General features: G+C 45.7%; 1 protein-coding gene and 1 long non-coding RNA gene across 2 annotated transcripts in view; one reads left to right on the forward strand and one right to left on the reverse strand.

The window, feature by feature from the left end:
- Positions 1–22,341, forward strand: part of LOC116687052 (fibroblast growth factor receptor 1-A) — a 65,834-nt gene that overhangs the window by 13,692 nt on the left and 29,801 nt on the right. The gene's annotated exons all lie outside the window — the stretch shown is intronic.
- LOC116685890 (uncharacterized) lies at positions 2,406–4,288 on the reverse strand. The gene is made up of 3 exons (XR_004331078.1): positions 4,222–4,288; positions 3,734–3,905; positions 2,406–2,494 (listed from the first exon to the last, which is right to left on the reverse strand). It is a non-coding gene; the product is annotated as an uncharacterized LOC116685890 (long non-coding RNA).

Below are 22,341 nucleotides of genomic sequence, written 5' to 3' on the forward strand. Positions count from 1 at the left end.
CAGACAGACAGACAGACAGACAGACAGACAGACAGACAGACAGACAGACACCCACCCCTCGTCTGGTCTCACCTCGACCGCGCCGTTGGTGTTTATGGGTCGAAAATTTAAATTACATTTATTTATTTTGAACTTTTTTTTGTTGCTTCCTTTGACGTTTGTGTCACTTGGAAACGGTGGTCCCAGGTCTTTTCAGGTCCTGGACCAGCTCCTGCCGTGTAGTTCTGGTCTGGTTTCTCACCTTTCTTAGGATCCTTGAGACCCCCTGAGGTGAGATCTTGCATGGAGCCCCAGTCCGAGGGAGACTGACAGTCATGTTTAGCTTACCAACGCCTCTCTGGGGGTTTACAGGGCGTCGAGGGTGCCATTCATAATGTCTGGTGATGTGTGGTGTAGGTTGTCGTTGTGTGTGACCGTATTGTGTGTCATGTGTATGTGTGTATGTTTGGGATGTGGGTGATGTAGGTACTATGTGCTGTTGATGCCTCTGTTGTCTGTTTTCTGTCTGGTGCTGGTGTCGCGTCGTCGGTGTGGGCGTGTTGTGTGTTGATGTTAGCAGTTAGAGCCGGGGTATTCCCTCATCTAAAATTCCATGAAGAGGTCCAGATGAGGAAGCAATTTCAAAAAAGCAAAGGCCACAACATCCACACTGACCAACTTGCGTTGAATGTCAGTCACAGCCCAATAGTTTATGAAAATATGTAAGTATCCTGCCACAAACTACTCAAAATAAAAGTACAATCAAATTATTATTTAACAATATTATCTCAGGGTTTAGCTATATTGAACTGTAGGGATCATAAATATATAAGTACTCTAATAATCCATTAAAAAAAAATACTATAAAAAAGGCTGCAGTAAATAAGTCTGACAGTACATCTCCCCCCACAATAAATACGGGCGAATTTTTATAAAAATGAAATAAAAGTATAGCTTGAGTTTCCATTTTAATCTTAAGTTTGAACATAATTAATCTCAACAGCTAAACACGTCTTATTCTCTTTTACCCTTTTATATCCATTCCAAACTTCATTTTAAAAATTAATTTATTACAACCTTATCCCAACAATCCAGGCAACTTAAGGGAACATTCATTGCACGTTTTGTGACAGGAATGAATGTGTTAGGTATGCGCTGCTGGATCGATCTAATGGGCTTTTAGCTCGTTATTTTCTGTCCTCAGGGTCCTGGATGTCAGTGGGTATATTTGGTCAAGTATTTGTGCTTTGTCTCCTAAGGGCGCGCACATGGCTGCTTTAATAATTGTGGCAAACAGTCTCTCTGACCATATGAGACATACGGTTTTGAACTGCCCGTGGGAATAATGACGTAAGAAATCTGTTCCATTCTTGATTGAAAGCTTCGTTTTCGTTGTAACCACTTTCTTTTTTAGAGCACGCCATGTAATACATGTCTCTTTCGTTTCGTCTCTCAGCCTGTGTGTATATCTCACTTCTCGGCTCGAGTGCAGCTGTTATCGATATGCAAAGATTTGATTGGCTTCAATGGCGTTCACTGAACATGCTTTTACAACCATACTAGTGCTGAACCAGTGCCATAATTACGCAAAGGCTACGCAGGTTACAATAAGAGCGCTCCGTCCAAAAGTCAATATTCTCAAACATCGGTATGTGTCGGGTCGGACATCGGCGCTGGGTCGGACCGGACCGCGTGCAGCCATATTAGTGACCTCTGCTTAGGGATGGATTACCCACCCGAGGCACGACGGGACCGACGGGGATCCCGGACGGGTACCCGACCGGGCACGGGCCGGGTTTCGGACGAGATTTAAAGGTGCTCGTGTTAGGGTCGGGCTCTTTCACATCAGCGCGATAAGGCGTTGAACATTTAGAACTTAAACAGCTGATTATGTAGGTGATGGCGCTTGTTGCCCCGTTGCATTGATGCTCATCTGTTGACATTTCCCAATGCCTTCTACAATTGCTAATGAAAGCGGCTTCACACAAACAAACGACATGTGTCATTAGTATGAGAAACAAATGCGATTTTAACTGTGTCGGGCTCGGGTCGGGCTCGGTTACGTGCTCTGTCGGACGCGGGCCGGGCTCGGACAGAAAAATCCGGCCCGATCCGCACTCTAGTGTGCATGTATGTATATGTGCGTGTGTGTGCATGTAAGTATGTATGTATGTATGTATGTATGTATGTATGTATGTATGTATTATGGTATGTCTATGTATGGTATGTTGGTGTGTGTCTGACTGTCTATTGTAATGTATATGTGTGTGGTGTGTTGTGGTTCTTACCAACGACATCCAGCAGGTGTGTGTGTGTGTGTTTGTGTGTGTTCTTACTGATGACATCAAGCATGTGTGTGTTTGTGTTTGTGTGTGTGTGTGTGTGTGTGTTCTTACGACGACTTCCACAGGTAGGTGTGTGTGAGGCTCCCGTGACTCGTTCATCCACCACGCAGGATGTAGTTCCCCGTCCGACGGGAACCACACTCCATGGTCAGGGCCACTGTGGTCCGGATCTGAAAGAGATCTCATTAAAACAGCTGGTCGTGTGTGTGTGGTGTGTGTGTGGTGTGTGGGTCTGTGTTACCATGGTGTATGTGTGTGTTGTGTGTGTGTTGTGTGTGTTTTGCTGTGTTCCCCTGGTGTATGTGTGTGTGTTATGTGTGTATGTGTGTGTGTGTGTGTGTGTGTGTGGTGTGTGTGTTTGTGTGGTGTTTGTTATGTGTGTTGTGTGTGTGTGTTGTGTGATTGTGTAGTACAGTGAGGAAAAGTTATTGTGAACACCCTCTATTTGGCAGTTCTCCCACTTAGAATCATGGAGGGTCTGAAATTGTCCTCGTAGGGCATGTCCACTGGGTAAGGATATGTCCACTGGGAGAGATATGCTGGAGAGATATGTCCACTGGGAAGATTGTCCACTGTGAGGAGACATTCCACTGTGAAGCTATCCTAAAAAAACATCCAGAATCACAGTATGATTCTTAACTATTTATTTGTATGATACAGCTGCAAATAAGTATTTGAACACCTGTCTATCCACTACAATTCTGACCCTCAAAGACCTGTTCTCTGTCTTCAATGTCCCCCCCCCCCCCCCCTCCATTACTTTCCTAAATTAGATCACCTGTTTGAGGCCGTTAGCTCCATAAAGACACCTGTCCACCCCATCCAATCAGTAAGCATCCACTACAACATGGCCTACCCAAAGAGCTGTCCAAAGGACACTAGAGACAAATTGTCCACTCACAACTGGACAGGACTACGGGGACATGTCCAAAGCACTTGGTGAAGACAGTCCACGTGGAGCAAATCATGAAAATGGAAGAAGCTAAACATGACTGTCAGTCCTCCCTCGAACTGGGGCTCCAGGCAGATCTCACACCGCAGGGGTCCTCAAGATCCTAAGAAAGGTGAGAAACCAAGACCAGAACACACGGCATGAGCGGTCCAGGACCTAAAGACTGGACCACGGTTCCAAGTGACACAAACGTCAAGGAAGCAACAAAAAAAGTTCAAAAATAAATAAGTTAATTTAAATTTCGACCCATAAACACCAACGGCGGTCGGACCGGTGAGACAGACGAGGGGTGGGTCTGTCTGTCTGTCCTTCTTCTGTTGTCTGTCTGTCTGTCGCTTTCTGTCTGTCTGTCTGTCTGTGTGTGTGTGTGTTGTGTGTGTGTTGTGTGTGTGTGTGTGTGTGTGTCTGTGTGTGTGGTGTGGTGGGTGTGTCTGTGTCTGTGTGTGTGTGTACCCACCTTGAAGCCCCCGATCCGCTGGTCCTTCCTGACTTCGTTGCCGTCTTGTCCAGCGCAGCGAGGGGCACGGGTTGCCTGTTCCTGGCAACGGAATTTGGACCGTGCGGCTGGCGGGAACGGCGTGCGCAGCTTCTGTTCATCTTCTCCGCATCACCCACTGGGGACGCCAGCGCTGAGACACACACACACACAGACAAACACACACACCACACACCACAACACCACACACAAACACACACCCAAACACACATACCACACACACACACACACCCACACACACACACCCACACACACACACACCACACACCACCAAACACAACACAAACCGGTCAACTCAGCAATCATGTGTGGTGTGTCGGTGTGTCTGTGTGGACTATGTGTGTGTGTGTGTGGGTCCTTGTCTGTGGGGGTGTGTGTTTCTTTTAAACAAAAAGCACTCGATTAACAGATGGGAAGACAAGAGAAGCCAAGAAGGAGAGGAGGGTTACGTTGGAGCTTCTCGTTGCTCGTGACAGCTCGTTGGACAGCTTGTTCTCCTCCGGGTATGACTCATCGGCTCGTTCGTCTCGAGGATTTTACGTCTTCGGCTTGTCAAACAACGAAGTTTTAAGTGCTGTTCAGGGTGGTTGGTCCACTTTCCAAGTGAGAATGTGACGTTCTTGTATTTGGACTGGGGCGGTGCAGAACTGCTGGTCCCATAGGACACGCTAAGAACAGAAGTTTACTCTCTGGAGTTGGTAGATGGATATCTGTACACGCTGTGGATTCAGTGGAGTCTGCGCTGGATGATACGCCTCAAACGCTAGTAGTGATTATTTACATGGGAGTCTGGTGGAGATATGCTGCTATCTTACCACGCTAAGTATCTTACTGATCGGTGCGAGCTGTTTATTAACACGCTAAAGTATTGATATTACATGGAGGTCTGGTGGAGATATTGTCTGCTTATACAGCTCTAAAAGTGTATTATTTACATGTTGCGTCTGGTGGGATAATGCCTCTGCTTATACCTGCTAAAAGATGAATATCGTACATGGGTATGGTTGGTGAGTATGCGCTCTATACCGCTAAAAGTAGTGATTATTTTAATGGAGTTCCTGGTGGAGATATGCTGCATTCTATACACTGCTAAAAGTAGTGATATGTACATGGCAGTCATGGTGGGAGATATGCTGCTGCTTCATACACGCTAAACGTAGTGTTTTTACATGGAGTCGGTGGAGATATGCTGCCTATACACGCTAAAAAGTAGTGTTATACATGGAGTACTGGTGGATGGATGATGCTCTAACCGCCTAAAAGTATTGATTATTTACATGGGGTCTGTGGAGATATGGCTGCCTCTATACACTCTAAAGTAGATGATTATTTCAGGCGATCTGGGGGAGAATGCTCTGCTATTCACGGAGTGGAATACATGAGTGGCGAATCCTATTGCTACGTAGTTATTATTACATGGAGTCTGGTGGGTTTTGGTGATGGTGATCCGGGGATGTTACCACTGTAAACAGAAACGGATCTCACTCCTTTTAAAAGCTCTATCCTTTAGGGAATCAATCCCATAATGTTGTCACAACACTGTATACACAAAATCTGGTCTGTAGCGGCAACACGAAACAAACTGTTTTAGCGGGACACACACACACACCCACAGATTGCAGGTAACCTTGCATCTGTGTGTCGTGTTGCCTGTTGTGACTTGTGTGGCTGTTTTGTGTGTGGTGTGTGTGTGTGGTGGGGCGTCGTGGGCCTGTGCGGTGGGTGCGCTGCGTGCGTGTGTGTGTGTGGTGTGTTGTGTGGTGTGTGAGCTATCGAGGAGCGTCTTTCATGTGTGTTCCACTGTTGGTCGTGTGGTTTTTGACTCGCATTACATAAGAGTCTTATAAAACTTTCCAATGGGGATCTTTAAATAAGAAAGCTTTGGCTAGTGGTTTATAGGGAGTGTCTTGATGTGTAACCCGAGTTGGTGTACCGAGGCTCTCATGGCGGCTGTGTAGCCCCGAGGTCCCGTGCAGGAAGAAACCGGAACCATATGATCACAGTTGGTTGTTACCGCCGCTCGACTCCGTTACGACTCACACCAGGTAAATCCCAAAAAGCCATACATGGAAAGACGCTGTGGGAACAGCGTTGAAAGCGTTGAAAAAACAGCCACCAAAAATTGTGAAAGAGCAACACAATACATAAAACACAAAAAAAAAAAGACAAAACCTCAGAAAAAAACCCAAAAAACAAACAGGTTGCACAACATTTTTTTGTAAAAACCTGTTTAAAAATCGGCGGATAAAATCGGCGAGAGGGCGACTTGGGCCCTCGGCCTCGAGTTGAGACACGTGATGCATTAGGAAACCACGCGCCCCCCTGACGCTCTCGGAGGCGACTAACAAGTAATCAGTCCAGTGGTTTCACAACCAACACGTCCCCACGGGTTACTGCTGCTGTTGCCAGGAGCTACGTGCACAGATGTTGAAGGATTCTTAATGCATCTTGAGTCCTCTGAGCGTGGGGGGACATGTGGGCGTCATCTTACGTGCGCTCTGAGCGTGGGGACATCGTGTGAGACCTTACGGGTCCTCTGAGCTGGACAGTGTGACGTTACCTTCACGTGCGTCCCTCTGACGTGGGGACATGTGTGGAACGACCTATCACGTGCGTCTCTGAGCGTGGGGAACATGGGCAGTAATCTTATGCCTCCCTCTGAGCGGGGAACCTGTGTGGAACATATCTACGTGGTTCTGGCTGTGCGGAATTTGTAAGGTACCTTACGTGGTCTTTGAGGCGTGGGAACATGTGTGGCGGTATCTTACGGTTGCTCCCTGAGCGTGGGGACATGTGTGCAGTTCTCATACGTGCGGTCCACTGGCGTGGGGACATGTGTGCCGTTCTACGTGCGTCTCTGAGCGTTGGGGACAATGTGTGACGTACTTTAACGTGCGTATATGAGAGTGGGGACATGTGTGACGTATCTTACGTGCGGCTCTGGCGTGTGGGTACACTGTGTGGCAGTATCTTTGTGCAGTCTCTGAGCGTGGGGAACATTTGTGATAAATATCTTACGTGCGTCGTCCTGAGCGTGGGGGAAAGGGTGTGCAGTAATCTTATGTGCATCCTCCTGAGCGTGGGTAACATGTGTGAAATATCTAGTTGCGTCCTCTGAGCTCGTGGGACATGTGTGAAGTACCTCTAGTGCGTCCTCATAGGGGGCCATGTGTGCCGTATCTGTACGTGGCGTCCTACTGAGCGTGGGACATGGTGCAGTATCTAAACTGCGTCCTGAGCGGGGGACAGGTGTGCACGTACAATCTTACGCTGCGTCCTCTGAGCGTGGGTACTGTGTGACGGTATCTTTAACGTGACGTCCTCTGACGTGGGGCACTGTGTGACCGTTCCTTACTTGCGTCCTCTGAGCGTGGGGACATTGTGAAGTGTCTTCTACGTGCGTCTTGCGTCCGGGGCCGGTCGTGACAGAGTCGGAGGGACACGGCAGCAGACAAGGAGCGCAGACGCCGAGCACACGCAGCAGCTGGAATGCACGCGCGAAGAACATGTTGTTCCTCAAACAACCATTATCAACGGTGTCCTTCCACAGGGGTACTGGGCACAGACAGACCATTTCTCTTCAACATACAGGTCCACAGAAGATCAAGACAGTTTCTCTGGACTTGGTTGCACGAAATACCCTGACGCGCGGACGTTTTCCTTCAAACAAGCCAATAAGAATATTCTGGATGTTCAGCAATTTTATGAGAAGAATTGCAAGAACTCCAAAACGCAGCGATTACAAGTTGGTCGTCGGCATTGTCTTTAAGAACTTTACAGCAAACAGGTAACCCCTCCGTCCCTCCCGGGTGTCCCCGCTCGGTCCCGCCATTAGCGCCCGTTTCTTTTTTGGAACAGAAATGGTGCTCTGGTTGTGACGTCACGAACATTTTTCAACTTCCCTGCCTGAGATTTATGTTGGGACCTGTTTCGTTCAACAAAAATGCAAGAATCTATGAAATCATGCGAGTCCTGTATTAGTTTGTGGAAATTGGCATTTATGCGCGAAAGTGCAGCATTTGTTGTTTTTTTAAATGACTAATCTCAACCGTTTTGTGATGTGTGAATTATAGCGGTCACATGACCCGCGTCTCTGGGGGGACTGTGGTATTGGTTCAACTCCATGGTAGTTCACCTGGAGGGGGATTAGGGGTTGTGACGGAACGCTTTTCCTCCACGAGACGACGACGGCATCACGAGATTGGGTTCACGAGGACAAGACGAGACGAGATAAAAAAAAAAAAATTAAAGAAGATCCCTCAGATGAATTTATGGACAATAGTGTTTGTTTTTACTAAACATGAAAAATTCCACAAAATGCAAAAACAATTTTTTGGGTGCTTTTGAAATCAAAACATCTAATGATGAATGTTTTTTGACTTGTTTTTTTTTTTACCTATTTTAATGACTGATAATGCAGTTAAAGGGACTGGCAAAACGCGCAACCATGTTTAGTAGTAACTCTACACAACCGGCTTGCTGCCCCGTGACAGTTTCACACAGAAACGTGACTCCTTTCCATAAAAAATAAACCGTATAAATAAAAAATGGTAAACCCCTGTAAAAAATAACACTGAATTGCAAACAGTAAGTGTATGCAAATAACCAAAGTAAGGCTCCTGCTCAAACTACAAGTGAAAACCAGAAAACTATTTTTTTCTTCAAGCATGAAAAGAGAGAAACTACACGACACAGCCGGAAGTCTAAAAAGGTCACGTTCTTTTTCAAGACATAAGCACGTCGGGCTGTTTCTCCACAAAGTGTTGCCACACAACGTGATTTAGAATGGCAGGGGGGTCTTCAATAGTACTTTCACGCGCCTCACACGCTGGACAATCACATCGTCCCCAGCGAGACACCTTTCCAACCCGACGGAAATCTCGTCACGTTTTAATCTCGCGTGATCTACGTAAATCGATGATCTCGTCAACACCCTAGAGTGGACTCCATACCGGGAATTATAACCGGGATTCATTCTGGGTTCTGGTTGTTTATGCATGACAAACAACCTCTGCCTCGTATATGTTTGTATAATATGATTGAAAAAGGAAAATAGTGGATCAGTGTTCCCAAAAAGCCCGAGAGTGCGTTCTTGTTTTCTGTTTTGATGCCTAACTCGAGATGTTGTCGACTGTCCCAGAGGAGACAGGTCGTAAACAAAAATCCAAATCACGCAGCTCAACAGCCTGGGCAGGCTGAAAGACATAACGGTTGTTGACCCAGTAAACCACACACAGGACCATTGTGCTGGACCTGATTGCTCCATGACAGAGTGTGAACGGCCTCTGGTACAACACAGTTAGATGTGTGTGTGTGGTGTGTGTGTTGTGTGTGTGTGTTGTGTGTGTGTGTGTGTGTGGTGGTGTGTGTGTGTGTGTGGTGTAGCATGTGACAGTCGTACGTTACTAGTTTGAGTATATCTATATAGATTAAATATATTATATATTAACAGATATAACACACAGTAGGGACGATGTCATTCCTCTGAGACAAGTACAACCGGAGGGGAGTAGTAGCAACAGATACATATTAAGGGCATTGGGGTCCTTCTGTAAGTTATTTGTAGTACATCTGGTTCTCGAGATTTACAACTATTACACCTAACCACCACCACCACACAACCACAACACAACAACACACACACACACACACACACCAACCACACACACACACACACACAACAACCACACCCAACACAACACACACACACGCACACACACACACACACACACCACACCCACACACACCACACCCACACACACAACAGCTCGTGGAGGACAATACACACACCTTGACCAGCACTGACTCGATAACTGAAAACCTGATGAACTTATTATTTATTTATAGCCCAAGGTTTTTATTTATGTTGAACGCTATCTTTAACTGTTTCCTCTTTTCTCTTACACTGTTTCTTTCTCGTTAAAAACGGGATGCTGGAATCCCAAAAAGGATCAAGTAAACGAGGGTCTAAGTTCTAGGTAGCTCCCTCAATCGCCCCCCCCCCCACCCCCGATGGGGTGACTGCAAAGCTGCTTCTGAAAAACTTCCCTCCACCCTGTGGACTTTCTGTCAACCTACACACCAGATTCTGCGATCCGGTGAGGCCCGAGACGAGACAAATCCTGGTCCATTACGCGGGGGCAGGAGGTGGAGTGACGCGGGGGGGGGGGGGGTGGGGGGGGGGTGGACAAACTACACTTTCACTTTATCCTGTGTTTTGTGGGATTATCTTCTAGGAAATGGATTAGTGGGCTTGGTCTAGAGAGAGACGAGAGAGAGAGTAGGAGAGAGAGCCGGAGAGAGACGGGAGAGAGAGAGAGAGAACAGGACAGAGGGGAGAGGGACAGCAACGACAGACAGGACAGACGCGACAGACAGACCAGGAACCGGACAAGTACAAAGACATGGGTTTCTGCTGTTCCGCGCAACAATCTGTCACTACAGCAAGAATATAAATAAAATGAATACTTGTGACTACTAGCTTGCTTCTCAGAGTCAATGAACATGCTTCATTATGCTCAATCGGTCCAAAATAAAATAGATTGTTCAAATAAATTAAATATGAAATAATGATACATGACCTTATTCTTTCTCTTAAAAGCCTTTTCAATCAGTGTAATAAGATATTAAGTTCTCTCGTGTGTCCGTGAGCTCTGAGCTCTCAGCTCCTTCATTAACACTAAACAACTGTGCTTAGCAATATATGGTAATAAAATCTAATAAGAGATATATTATATATATATATATAGATAGCAGCGTCTTTCGCTGGAATTATGTCCGCAACATCGTCCCGCGAGTGTTTGCAAAGCACAAGTCAGTTTTAAGTATCTTACCACGCTGATGGTCCCGTGAAAGAACTGGGACACCGACATTTTCTCAATTTATTTCCTGCCCCATTTTCTGACATTTTACAGACACTGATCCATGTCGTTGAAAGACTAATCCACACGCACAGCTACTAGTAAAACCACGTGTGTCAAACCCAAGGCCCCAGGGCCAACTCCGGGGCCGCCTCGCACATTCCCTCCGGCCTGCACATTCAATTATTTTCATATCATTCAACACTCTTATTTTTTTGTGTCCTTTTCTGAATTCTTTTGTCACGTTTTTGTGTGCCGACGCTTTTGGCTAGGATACTCACACCACAACGACACGACAACACACACACACACACACACACACACACACACACAACACAACCACACACACACCAACACACACACACCACACACACACACACACACACACACACACACACACACACCACAGCACACCCCACATCTGTGCCTGTGTTATTGTTGAAACCGGAGAGGGTGAAATGTCGTTTTTAATGAAAAATATCCGCCCACTTGTTTAGCGTGCCTAAACCTACTATTAACCCATGGACCAAGATAAATTACACCTCTAACAAGAGCTTAATTACGATATGAATATTTTTTACATTTCATTTCTAACTTTGCTTAAAGACCAGATAAGTACCCTTAAAGGACGTGAATACTTCCTCCACATTCTGGAAACCTGTTTCTGAACTCAAGTGGTGCTCCCTCAAGGCCAATAAAGAGCCCACTATTGATGGCCTGGGTTGGTTCATATTAAAACTACCCGGAGTATAACCAGATACAGAGACGTTGTACTCCATTACTAAACAAGGCTTTCATCGCTGGACTTTAACAATTTACTAAACTTTATCTGGAAACCCAGAAACTACCAGAAGAGACGTCAATCTGCTGCTTTGTTAGATAACCCTCCTGTTTTTGACCTCCAGTCAAATCTGACCCCTTATAACTGTCCATATCTGAAAATATGGTTTTCTTTTTAACCAATTACCACAAAAAAATGATGGTGTTCCTTCCCACGTCTTTAATAATACACTGATCATTTTCATTGAATTTCAGTGGTGCAAATTATGATTTCAAATCAATATACAGTCCCTCTCTAGCTTACTATTAGTCAAATAATCATAATTATGGCTGCTTTTTTAACGCAAATATGAGGTATAGATTCCATATAAATGAGGGTTATGCAATGGATTCCAAAAAGTAGCAAAAGTGTGGTAGTGAGGTTTTGTTTAGTAATAAAAAAAAAAACACTAATGCGTTGAAATGTAAACAAATACAAAAATAGTAAAATAAAAAAAAAAAGGGTTAAAATTAGTTTAACAAGCTTAAACTACCAACTAATACATGATACTTTTAGTTTTACCTAAACCATGTTTTCAGAATGAGTTTGTAGTGCAGTATTAGCCTTCTTCTACCCGTTAATATATAAAAAAGGCCTTTCTAAAAGTACTTTTAACATGACTCTAATTAAGTATTTGACATCTTTTCCACTTTTTACTTGAGCAAATGAGCAGTCCTAAGGACCTGAATACTTCTTCACATCTGGAAAACACCACAAACTAGTGTCCCCGTTCTAAACATCTCTCTGATCCGAGAACAGAGCCACGGAGTCCTAAAATATGATGCCCGGGTTATATATTAAATGTACTTTTACATTACATATACTCCCAAACGCAGGACTTTGTAACGGAGTATTGTGTTGTGTCACCGTGCAAAGGAAAAACTCTCTGAAGACGCAAGGATAGTGTAGAAAGGTTACTTCGCCTCAAGTCTTCTGGACTTCGTCCTCAGGAGTTTTACATTCTAAGCTGATTATTTTATTTTGACAACCCAGAAACAAACTGCATATAAGAGACTTTTAAGTCCCTTTGGTCTTAAAGAGCAGGGTTTTATATAAGCAGTAGAAGGACATAATGAATACTTATATTATCATATCTGGAACACACGACGACTATTTTGGTAAAGTAGCCTCTGTCCCATGAACTCACTGATCCCTACATGTCTGCGAGTATCCTGCTTTCCACCTCTGGAAACACAAACAACACTGCTCTCTGAGCAGAAAACCAACCCCAAAATACTGCAGCTCACTAGACCAACTGTAGAAAAGCCTTTCAGATACTCCAGATGTGCTCATCAGTATTCTGACTCGTTTCTTCTCCTTAAAAATCCAAAACATGACGCTTTGTATACTATACTGAACACCCAACATTTAAATTAAGACAATGCTTTGTACATCACAACGCGCTTCCTGCAGTAGTTATACTCTGGGATGACAGTATTTTGTTCTGGAAAACCAGAAACAATCGGTTTACTGCAAAAACTATACTGTAGATTACTCTAGTGTGACTCAGCTTGAAAAGAGTGAAGAATTAAAGAGTAGAAAGTGGGGATTTGACCAGGAGGAGAAGGAGCTTTAACACCTGGACTGCGGGCCACACCGCTCTGTTATAGCCCGCGGACGGAGAGGCACAGGCGCGGGGAAAGCGAAGGGACGTCCGGGGGTAGCTGCGGTCCCGAGGTCGGTTTCTCCTGGTGGTAAAGCTCTATATCCGGTGGGTAAACTAGTGTAATCTCTGGGGTAAAAACGTGTATCTCTTCTTTGTAACACTGTTTATCAGTCCGGGTGGTAAAACTCTGGAATATCCGTGGAGTAAACGGTGTATCTCTGCGGGGGTAAAAACTGTGTAAGTCTCCGGGGTAAAACGTGTGTAGTCTCCGGGGGTAAAAACTGTGTATCTTCGTGGGGAAAAACTGTTTATCTCCGGGGGTAAAAACTGTGTATCTCCGGGGGGTAAAAACTGTGTCATCTCCGGTGAGAACACGTTCCTTTCTCCGGGGTACACTGACTGACTGCCGTTGTCTCCGGGTTAAACTGTCCGTGTCTCCGGGGTAAAACTGTCCGTGTCCCTCCGTGGTAAAAACTGTCCCGTGTCTCCGGGGTATAAAGGGCTCCAGTCCGAGCTTGCACCGGGCGTTGCTTCCTCTAGACTTATGCAAAATGACTTCACGCCGCAGCGTAAACGTTGTTACTCCAAAACTCTGCAACCTCCCGGAGGAAAACGTGTGTGTGTGTGTGTGTTGTGTGTGGTGGTGGTGTGGGGTGTGTGTGTTTCTGTGTTGTTTTGTGTGTGTGTGTGTGTACGGGTGGGGGGGAGTTTCCTCCTTCACACTAGCTAGTTAACGAACCCCCCACAACTCCTTAATACCCCTGTGTTATTGATTCATTGACTCCATTCTCCGAGTGGAGCTACCACCCTCGCGCAGGCGCGCCCACGGAGACCTCTCTTCTTCCCCTCCCCCCCCCCGGAAGAGACATGGCCGATGGCTAAACAGATCTGTGAGTGATTACAATGAGCTACTCTCTGTAAAATAATGACTAGTGTCTCAAATATTTGTTAGTAAGGCCTCGCTCCAAAACAGAACTTTCTTCAAATTCATATTCCGTGCACAAGGCGCACGCACACACACACAGCTCCCACACCTACGCTAACCGCCCACAACAAATTTGTCTTGAAAAAGTACGTTTGCTTATTATCTTGCTGAAACAACAATAAAACAGTGTTAAATATTAATATCAGTAAAGTTAATTAAATACATGAAGACATGAATCCTGAAGCTGAAATCAGTCTGGAGCAAATGAGGACGCAAGGTGTTTCTCTGAACTCAACTGATCCTTTCCTCTGATCATAATCAGCTGTTTTAGCCTGTACATCATCACCACACACACACCCCGCACGCACCATGCATCAGTCGCACAACCCCACACACTACACCCACACGGATTCCGATTGTGGATTCATGGGGCAGATTGGCTATCATTGTGTTTGAGAGTGTCAGCTGTGACAATGCTCGGAGTGTGTCCTCCCTGGATCGGGGGGGGGGGGGGGGGGTGGACACAGAGCGTTATTGTGTGATCCGTCCCCACCAAACACACCTTCTGCAATGGCTGATCATTCGTTTTGCCAAATATATCCAGAAATTGACAAATACTGGCAAAAGTCTACCCTCCCACAGCCGCGAACCCGTTCCAACAGGCGAGGACCAGTCTGGACAGGGACTTCTAAAAAAGTAATTGACAGTCTCCATAGTGTGTGAACGTTTGATGTGATTGAACCCGTGAAGGATGAAGACTTTTTATGTCAGTAGAGCTTTCCACTTTCTTACCTCGATTTTATATGCAAGTCACTTGACCTTTCCCATTTGTTACAGAAGAAAACTGGCCAATTCCATGTTTTCTACCTGAAATCAGCGTCCTTTTTCCCTTATTTCCTGTGATAAACATTGTTTCCTACTCCGAACATTATTCTGGATATGACACTATGTTGTTTCCATAGTGGATTTTTACATGAATATAACGTTGATAAAAAACAAACCCCCCTTCCATGTTTATAGGTGCTAGTCGAGACTGAGTGCGATTCCCTGAACATAGATGTTAATCTCACTTGGTGGCAATGGCATAAGACGTATCTGTTCCCAAATAGTCCTAGGAACGAGAGGGGTCCCGAATGTAAAGAAAACACAAGACAGTGCATGTGTTCCTTCAAAAGTTTACTTTTCAAAACCAACTGGCTCGTTGAACAAAATGGAGAGAGAGCCTAAGTCATCTGTCACTAGATTTAAATAAAAGCCTCTGATAAATGCAGAAAAGTAGTGTCCTGGTCCAAAATCTGTCATTAAGTGCCTCGATACTAAACTAATACGTGTGCTTCCTTATTAATCCAAGCAGACTTCAACAGTGTACGTCCTGGAGAGTTAAGGAGAAGACCAAGACTTTCACCTGGAGCACGGTTGTCATGGCCCTGTAGAAGTTAAGAGAGACACCCAGACTTTCCCCCGGAACAGGTGTCATGTCCTGGATAAGTTAGGAGAAAACACCAGACTTTCACCAGGAACCGTGTCATGTCCTGGAGAAGTTTAAGGAGAAAACACAAGAGCGTTTTTACCAAGAATTATCAAGAGCATTTTTTAAGATAAGCCTTCATAGACACTCTCTTAATTTACAGATAGAGCAGGTCAGCGCTCTATAATTTTACAGATAGAGAGCAGGTCTCGACCGCTCTATAATTTTACAGATAGGCCATGTCTAGACCGTCTATAATTTACAGATAGAGCGTTCTAAACCGCTCTATAATTCCCAGATGAGCAGGTCTAGACAAACTCTATATTTACAGATAGGCAGGTCTAGACAGCTCTATTAATTTACAAGATAGAGCAGTTCTAGAACCTCTTCTTAATTCACAGAGGAGCAGGTCTTAAACCACCTCTATCATTTACAGACCTAGGGCAGGTCTAATACCACCTATATTTACAGATAGAGCAGGTCTAGACCACTCTATAATCTACAGATCGAGGCAGTCTAGACCTGTCTCTATAATTTACAAGATAGAGCAGGTCTATACCGCTCTATACTTTCACATATAGAGCAGGTCTAACCAACTCTTATATTACAGATAGAGCAGGTCTAGACCACGCTATAATTTCGATGAGCAGGTCTAGACCTCTCTATAATTCACAGATTAGAGCATGTCTAGACGCAACTCTATATTTACAGATAGGCAGTCTAGACCACTCTATATTGTACAGATTAGCAGGTCTAGACGCACTCTATTAACTAACAGATGAGCATCGTCATACCGACTCTATAATGTTACAGATAGAGCAGCGTCTAGACCGCTCTATAATTTCAGAGAGAGCAGGTCTAGACCGCTCTACTAATTTGCGAGATAGACAGGTCCTCTGACCACTCCTAAATTTACAGATAGTGCAGGTCTGACCGTCTAATATTTTACAAGATTAGCCCAGTCTGACCGCTCGTATGTATTTCCAGTTAGCAGGCTCATACCGCTCTATAATTTACAGTAGGAGCGTTCTAGACCGCTCTAGATTTTACAGATAGAGCAGGTCCCTAGACCGCTCTATAATTACAGATAGAGCAGTCAGACGTTCAATTTTCACTGACCTGGTTGGAACGCTACCTCTACCTAAAATCATTATAAAAACCTCTATCGATTTTGTCTCTTATTTTTCTCCTTAGATTGGGATGCACCGCGCTGTAGGGTGTGTGTGGGGTGTGTGGGTGTGTGTGTAGGGGGGTTTAGTTTGTTTTATTTTTGCTGTGTCAAATCCAGATGAACTTGTCCTTCTATATAGGATTCTCTGTACCTTGTGCTAATAAAACAGAGTTAAAAGACCAGTCCAGCCCACACAGGACCACATAATGATGCAACGTGGATTATCCTGTCCTGTTTCATTTACCTCAGACCAGTATAGACAACACGTGCATAGATCCTGTTTACATCTCCCGTGTGGAAGGAAACAGACAGCCTCCCTGAGAGGAAAGACCTGCAGCCAGCCTGGAGATAGATACGGCTCCACGTCGGCTGCTGAATTAACGCTCCAGAGGCTTCGGCTATAGTGAGAAAAACAGGACGACAGTCCCACCCCTCCTGCCCCCCCGAGCCCCTTCCCCTCCCCCCCCCCCTCCCGTCGCGAGGTCATCCCAATCACACCCGGGTCCCTGTTTACAGTCTATATAACCACCTACTATAGCCCCGAGAGGCTCAGGCGGGTGGCAAACACAATTATTTCCTCTGCTCTAATAGGAAGTTAGATCCATTAACTCATACAGAATGTGCACCTCTTCATCTCAGTTAGCTTCTTGACACTATAAGCCATGGAACTTGACACTATAAATAAAATTTAATTGAATATAAAAACACATTTTGTTCTGTTTTTTTCACACAACTGTTCTGCGGTCGGCATATATGCATTGTTATATTTTGTAGCAGTCCTGTATGACTCAAGTCCAATCTTGGACTTGAGTCCGACTTAGAGACCGTTTTTTTTTAAGATGGCCGCTGACTTGTCTCGGTCTCGGGCCACTGTCTCGGCCAGATCGTCTTCCTGGTCTGGGACCGCGAGTCCCGTGTCCTTATTAATTCGTTGATAGTAATATTGGAGGGAAAGGTGAAACCCAAAAATAGCTTGTCTTGATACTTGTCTGCATAAGACCTTTATGCTGTCCTGGACTCGTTCCTTGTGGTACCTCGGAATTCGACAACCTCTCTTGGCCACGGCCTCAACCCTTTTCTGGACTCGTCTTCTTTGGACGTGGACTCGACTAAGGTGTTCTGACCTAAGCCCTGAGATAACTTTAGGTATGCAAAATCATGATTGACCTGCGCATACACGTGAGTGTGTGACTTCCCTCCCTTCCCTCCCCCTCCCCCAGGTTGTAAATACGAATCTGGTCTCGCTTCGGACCCTCGATTTCGTCATTACTCAGAAACACGTCACACGCCGAGCGGAGTTCAAAGTCCCTATTGTGTAGGAAACAGGTGACTACAGCAAGAGCCTCTGGAGCCCCTTTCCTGGCCCACTAACGTCACACAGCACACTTTTATGGGGGGGGGGGGGGGGGGGGCAGTAGGGTGGGTTGGGACTGGAGAGATGGTACTTCACCTCCATGCACTGCCTGTCCATCTATCTCTCAACTAACTCTCTTACTTTACAATTCATATTTTCCTTTGTGGCCTCTTGGTAAAATCAACAGCAGAGGTTCTGGGTCTGAGTACTTCCTCCACCTCTGTTTTCTGAGTACTTCTCCAACCTCTGTGTCCTGAGTACTTCCTCCACCTCTGGGTCTGAGTACTTCCTCCACCTCTGGGTCTGAGTACTTCCTCCACCTCTGGGTCTGAGTACTTCCTCCACCTCTGGGTCTGAGTACTTCCTCCACCTCTGGTCTGAGTCCTTCCTCCACCTCTGGTCGAAGTACTTCCTCCACTCTGGGTCCTGAGTACTTCGTCCCCCTCTGGTCTGAGTGACTTCCTCCACTTCTGGGGTCTTAGTACTTCCTCCACCTCTGGTCGAGTACTTCCTCCACCCGGGTCTGAGTATTCCTGGTTCCTCCCCCCACCTCTTGGTTCGAGTACTTCCTTACCCCTGGGTCGAGTACTTCCTCCACCTCTGGGTCTGAGTACTTCCTCCACCTCTGGGTCTGAGTACTTCCTCCACCTCTGGGTCTGAGTACTTCCTCCACCTCTGGGTCTGAGTACTTCCTCCACCTCTGGGTCTGAGTACTTCCTTCACCTCTGGGTCTGAGTACTTCCTCCACCTCTGGGTCTGAGTATTCCTCCACCTCTGGGTCTGAGTACTTCCTCTACCCCGGGGTCTAAGGGACATTTAAAGGTTTGTAGTACCCAATAATAAGTATTCAGTACTGGAAGAAGTATTCAGAGCCTTAACTTCAGTAAAAGTAGCCTACTAATACCACACTGTAAAAACATGTAAAAGTACTGCATTGAAGATATGTTGACCCCGTTCAACCACACAGTCCGACCCAGCCTGGACCCACCCAGACCTGGACCCAGAGCCAAACCCCAGACTCTGGACCAGCCAGAAGGGGGGGGCACAGCCAGGACGGGCCAAACCATTACAGGAAAAAAGGCACATTCCTCAACACCAAACCGGCCTCCAGACTTTTATTTTTTGTGTTTATGACACCAAATATTAAATATTCAGAGCCTTAAGTAAAGTAACTATTACACCACTGTAAAAACAGTAAAGTCCAAAATAACATGATTGATTCCAACGCTCTTTGCCAATTACAAATCTTTCATACTTTCATACTTTTGGTCTTATTACGATTTTATAGCATTGTAAAACAAGTGAATTGTTTTGAAATAGTGTTGAGTAAAAGTTGACACATATTATTCCGTGGTGATTATCATCAACATCCATTCCTTTACACTTTAGTATCATAAGTCCTAATTTCTTGCTTTTCTAACTCACAACATTAGGTACGATTTCCCAGAATGAGGTTTTATTGACTAATTCCAAAATAAGACTGTATGTCAACTAATTTAATGTATCAAGAACATTGAAAAATGAGTCTTGTGGAAAAAATGGCCAAAACCCGTAAACACATTTTCAATTTTGATGCAGTAAACGCGAGGGTTGTAAATCACACTTTTCAATGTGGTGTACATCTACTTTACCAGAGATAATTTTCCCGTGTGGTATAGTACTTTTTACTTGCGAAAGGTTTCTGAATACTTCTCCAGAGAGTATTATTTCAGGCAGAGCCCTGACCCTGTTCAACCACACAGTCCGACCCAGCCTGGACCCACCCAGACCTGGACCCAGAGCCAAACCCCAGACTCTGGACCAGCCAAAGGGGGGGTGTGGGGGGCAGCCAGGAACGCCCATGACCATTACAGGAAAAAATGAAGATTCCTCAACACCAAACCGGCCTCCAGACTTTTATTTTTAACCCTCGCGTCGAAATGAAAATCACTCGACGCTTTTTATTGTTTGTTTTTGAATTTTTTAAAACTTATTCTTGTGTTTTTGTCCCTTTTTTCAATGTTTTTTCCTTTTTTTATGTTTAACACAACGTAACACTAACTCGTTAACTTTACTTTTACAGTTGTTTTTGGAATTTATGGTCAATACAAAAATTAAAAAAATTGACCAAAAAAAACTTGCAAGAAAAAAAAGCCAAAAACAAACATTGAAAACACCAAGTGACTTTCGGTGACCCTTGGTGACCTTCGGTGACCTTTGGTGACTTACGGGGACCTTTGGTGACTTACGGGGACCTTTGGTGACCTTCGGTGACTTTCGATGAACACCTTGGTGACCTGCCGGTGCCCTTTGTGACTTTCGGTGACCTTTGGTGACTTACTGGGACCTTTGGTTACCTTTCGGTGACTTTTCGTGACCCTTGGTGACCTGTCGGTGACTTTTGGTGACCTTTGTTGGACTTACGGGAGACCTTTGTTGACCTTCGTGACTTTTTGGTGACCCTTATGGTGACCTTTTGCTTTTCTGGTGACTTACGGGTGACCTTTGGTGACTTAACGGTGACCTTTGGTGACTTACGGTGCTTTGGGTGACTTTCGGTTGACTTACGGTGACCTTGCGGTGTGACCTGCTCCTTTGGTGATCTTGCGGTGACTTGGCTGACCTTCTGTGCCTTCTGGTGAACCTTCGGTACCTTTAGTCCCGTTCTGTGACCTTTGTGACTTACGTGACCTTCTGTTCCTTTTGGTGACCGTTTTGGTGAGTTCCGGACTAACGGCGGCTGAGAAAGACAAGCGAAGCCGTGTCGGCGGTTCCAGCCCTCGTGGTTCGCGACAATTGCACAGCAATCCAGAAGTTGAGCCCGAGCAGACCCTGCTGGAGGTCCCTGTTTGGGGCAGTATTTTAGTAGTCCTCCTCCCCACGGTAGGCTCGGGCACAGTTTTAGTGGTGAGGAGTTAGCTAAGGCCTAACGCTAGTGCGATGCTAAGCAATGTCCCACACTACCAACGTAGATGTGATGGTTGCAGATCCCACAGAGACCCGCCTTCAGAGTTAACACTGTGTCCATGGCGATAGTAGGCCGCCCTGTATGGCATGACCAGACTCTGGTAGGACCGGGCTAAATGAGCCAGAGTCTTGTAGGCAGGCTAATGGCACCAGAGTCTGTGTAGGACCAGAGTCTGGCTAGGGCCCAGGCTAATGGACAGATTCCTGGTAGGACCAAGTCTGGTAGGACATAGTGTGGTGACCAGGGCCTGTAGGAACCGAGTCGTGGTAGGACCAAGAGTCCCCATTAAGCTTCAGCGCTGGTCCACTGGTTGATTCTGTTCAGACTGGTCACCTGCAACTCTGCCAGAATCACTCCAGTCCCTCGGCCCCGAGTACCCGGGTAACAGTTAAAAGAAATAAAACGGGAATAAACAAATGTGTTGGGTATGTTCTTGAATCTGGCTTTATATGGAGGGTGTGGACATGTGTGTGGTGTGGTGATGTGTGACTCTGTGTGTGTGTGTGTGTGTGTGTGTGTGTGTGATATCATCTGTGTTTGTGTGTGTTTGCTTGTGTCTCTGTGTGTGTGTATGTGTGATTGTGTGTGTGTTTTTGTCTCGTTCTGTGTTTGTGTGTGTGTGTGTCTCTGTTTGTGTGGTGTTTCTGTGTGTGTGTGTTGTGTGCGATGTGTGTGTGTGTCTGTGTGTATGATGTGTGTGTCTCTGTGTTGTGTGTGTTTTCGTGTTTTAGTGTGTGTTGTGTCTGTGGGGTGCGTGTGTCTGTTTGTGTGGTGTGTGTGTGTGTGTGTGTGTCCTGTGTGTTGAGTTCTCTGTGTTGTGTGTGTTGTGCGTTTGTGTTTGTGTAGTGTGCTGTGGTGTGTCTCGTGTGTGTGTGTGCGTGTGGTTGTGAGTGTGTCTGTGTCTCTGTGTGGTGCTGGGGTGTGTGTGCGTGTGGTTGTGTTTGTGGTGGTTGTTGTGAGTGTGTTGTGTGGTGTGTGTGTTTGTGTAGTGTGTGTGTGTGTGTTGTGGTGAGGTGTATGTGTTGTCTGAGCTTCGATGAGGAACATTCTCTTCTTCCGGTGCCAAATAAAGCTGCCCTTTAACCGCACTTCCTGAGCTGTGGCTCAACTCTCTTTTATGGCTGGAGAGGCTGTGGTGTGTGTGTGTGTTGTGTGTGTGGTGGTGTTGTGTTCTGTGTGTGTGTGTGGTGTGGGTTTGTGTGTGAGTGTGTGTCTGTGTTGTGTGGGTGTGTCTGTGTGGTGTGTGTGTGTGTGCGATGTGGTGTGAGTGTGTTGTGTGTCGTCTGGTGGTGGGTGTTGGTCAGGGTGTGTGGTTGTTGTGTGGCGTGTGTAAGTGTGTACTACGTGTGGGTGTGTTTCTCCTCTCTGTGTGTGTGTTCTTTCTTTTTGTGTGTCCTCTGTCAGTTTGTGTGTGTGAT

Source organism: Etheostoma spectabile, chromosome 3 (genome assembly GCF_008692095.1).
Source record: "Etheostoma spectabile isolate EspeVRDwgs_2016 chromosome 3, UIUC_Espe_1.0, whole genome shotgun sequence".
Taxonomy (NCBI): domain Eukaryota; kingdom Metazoa; phylum Chordata; class Actinopteri; order Perciformes; family Percidae; genus Etheostoma; species Etheostoma spectabile.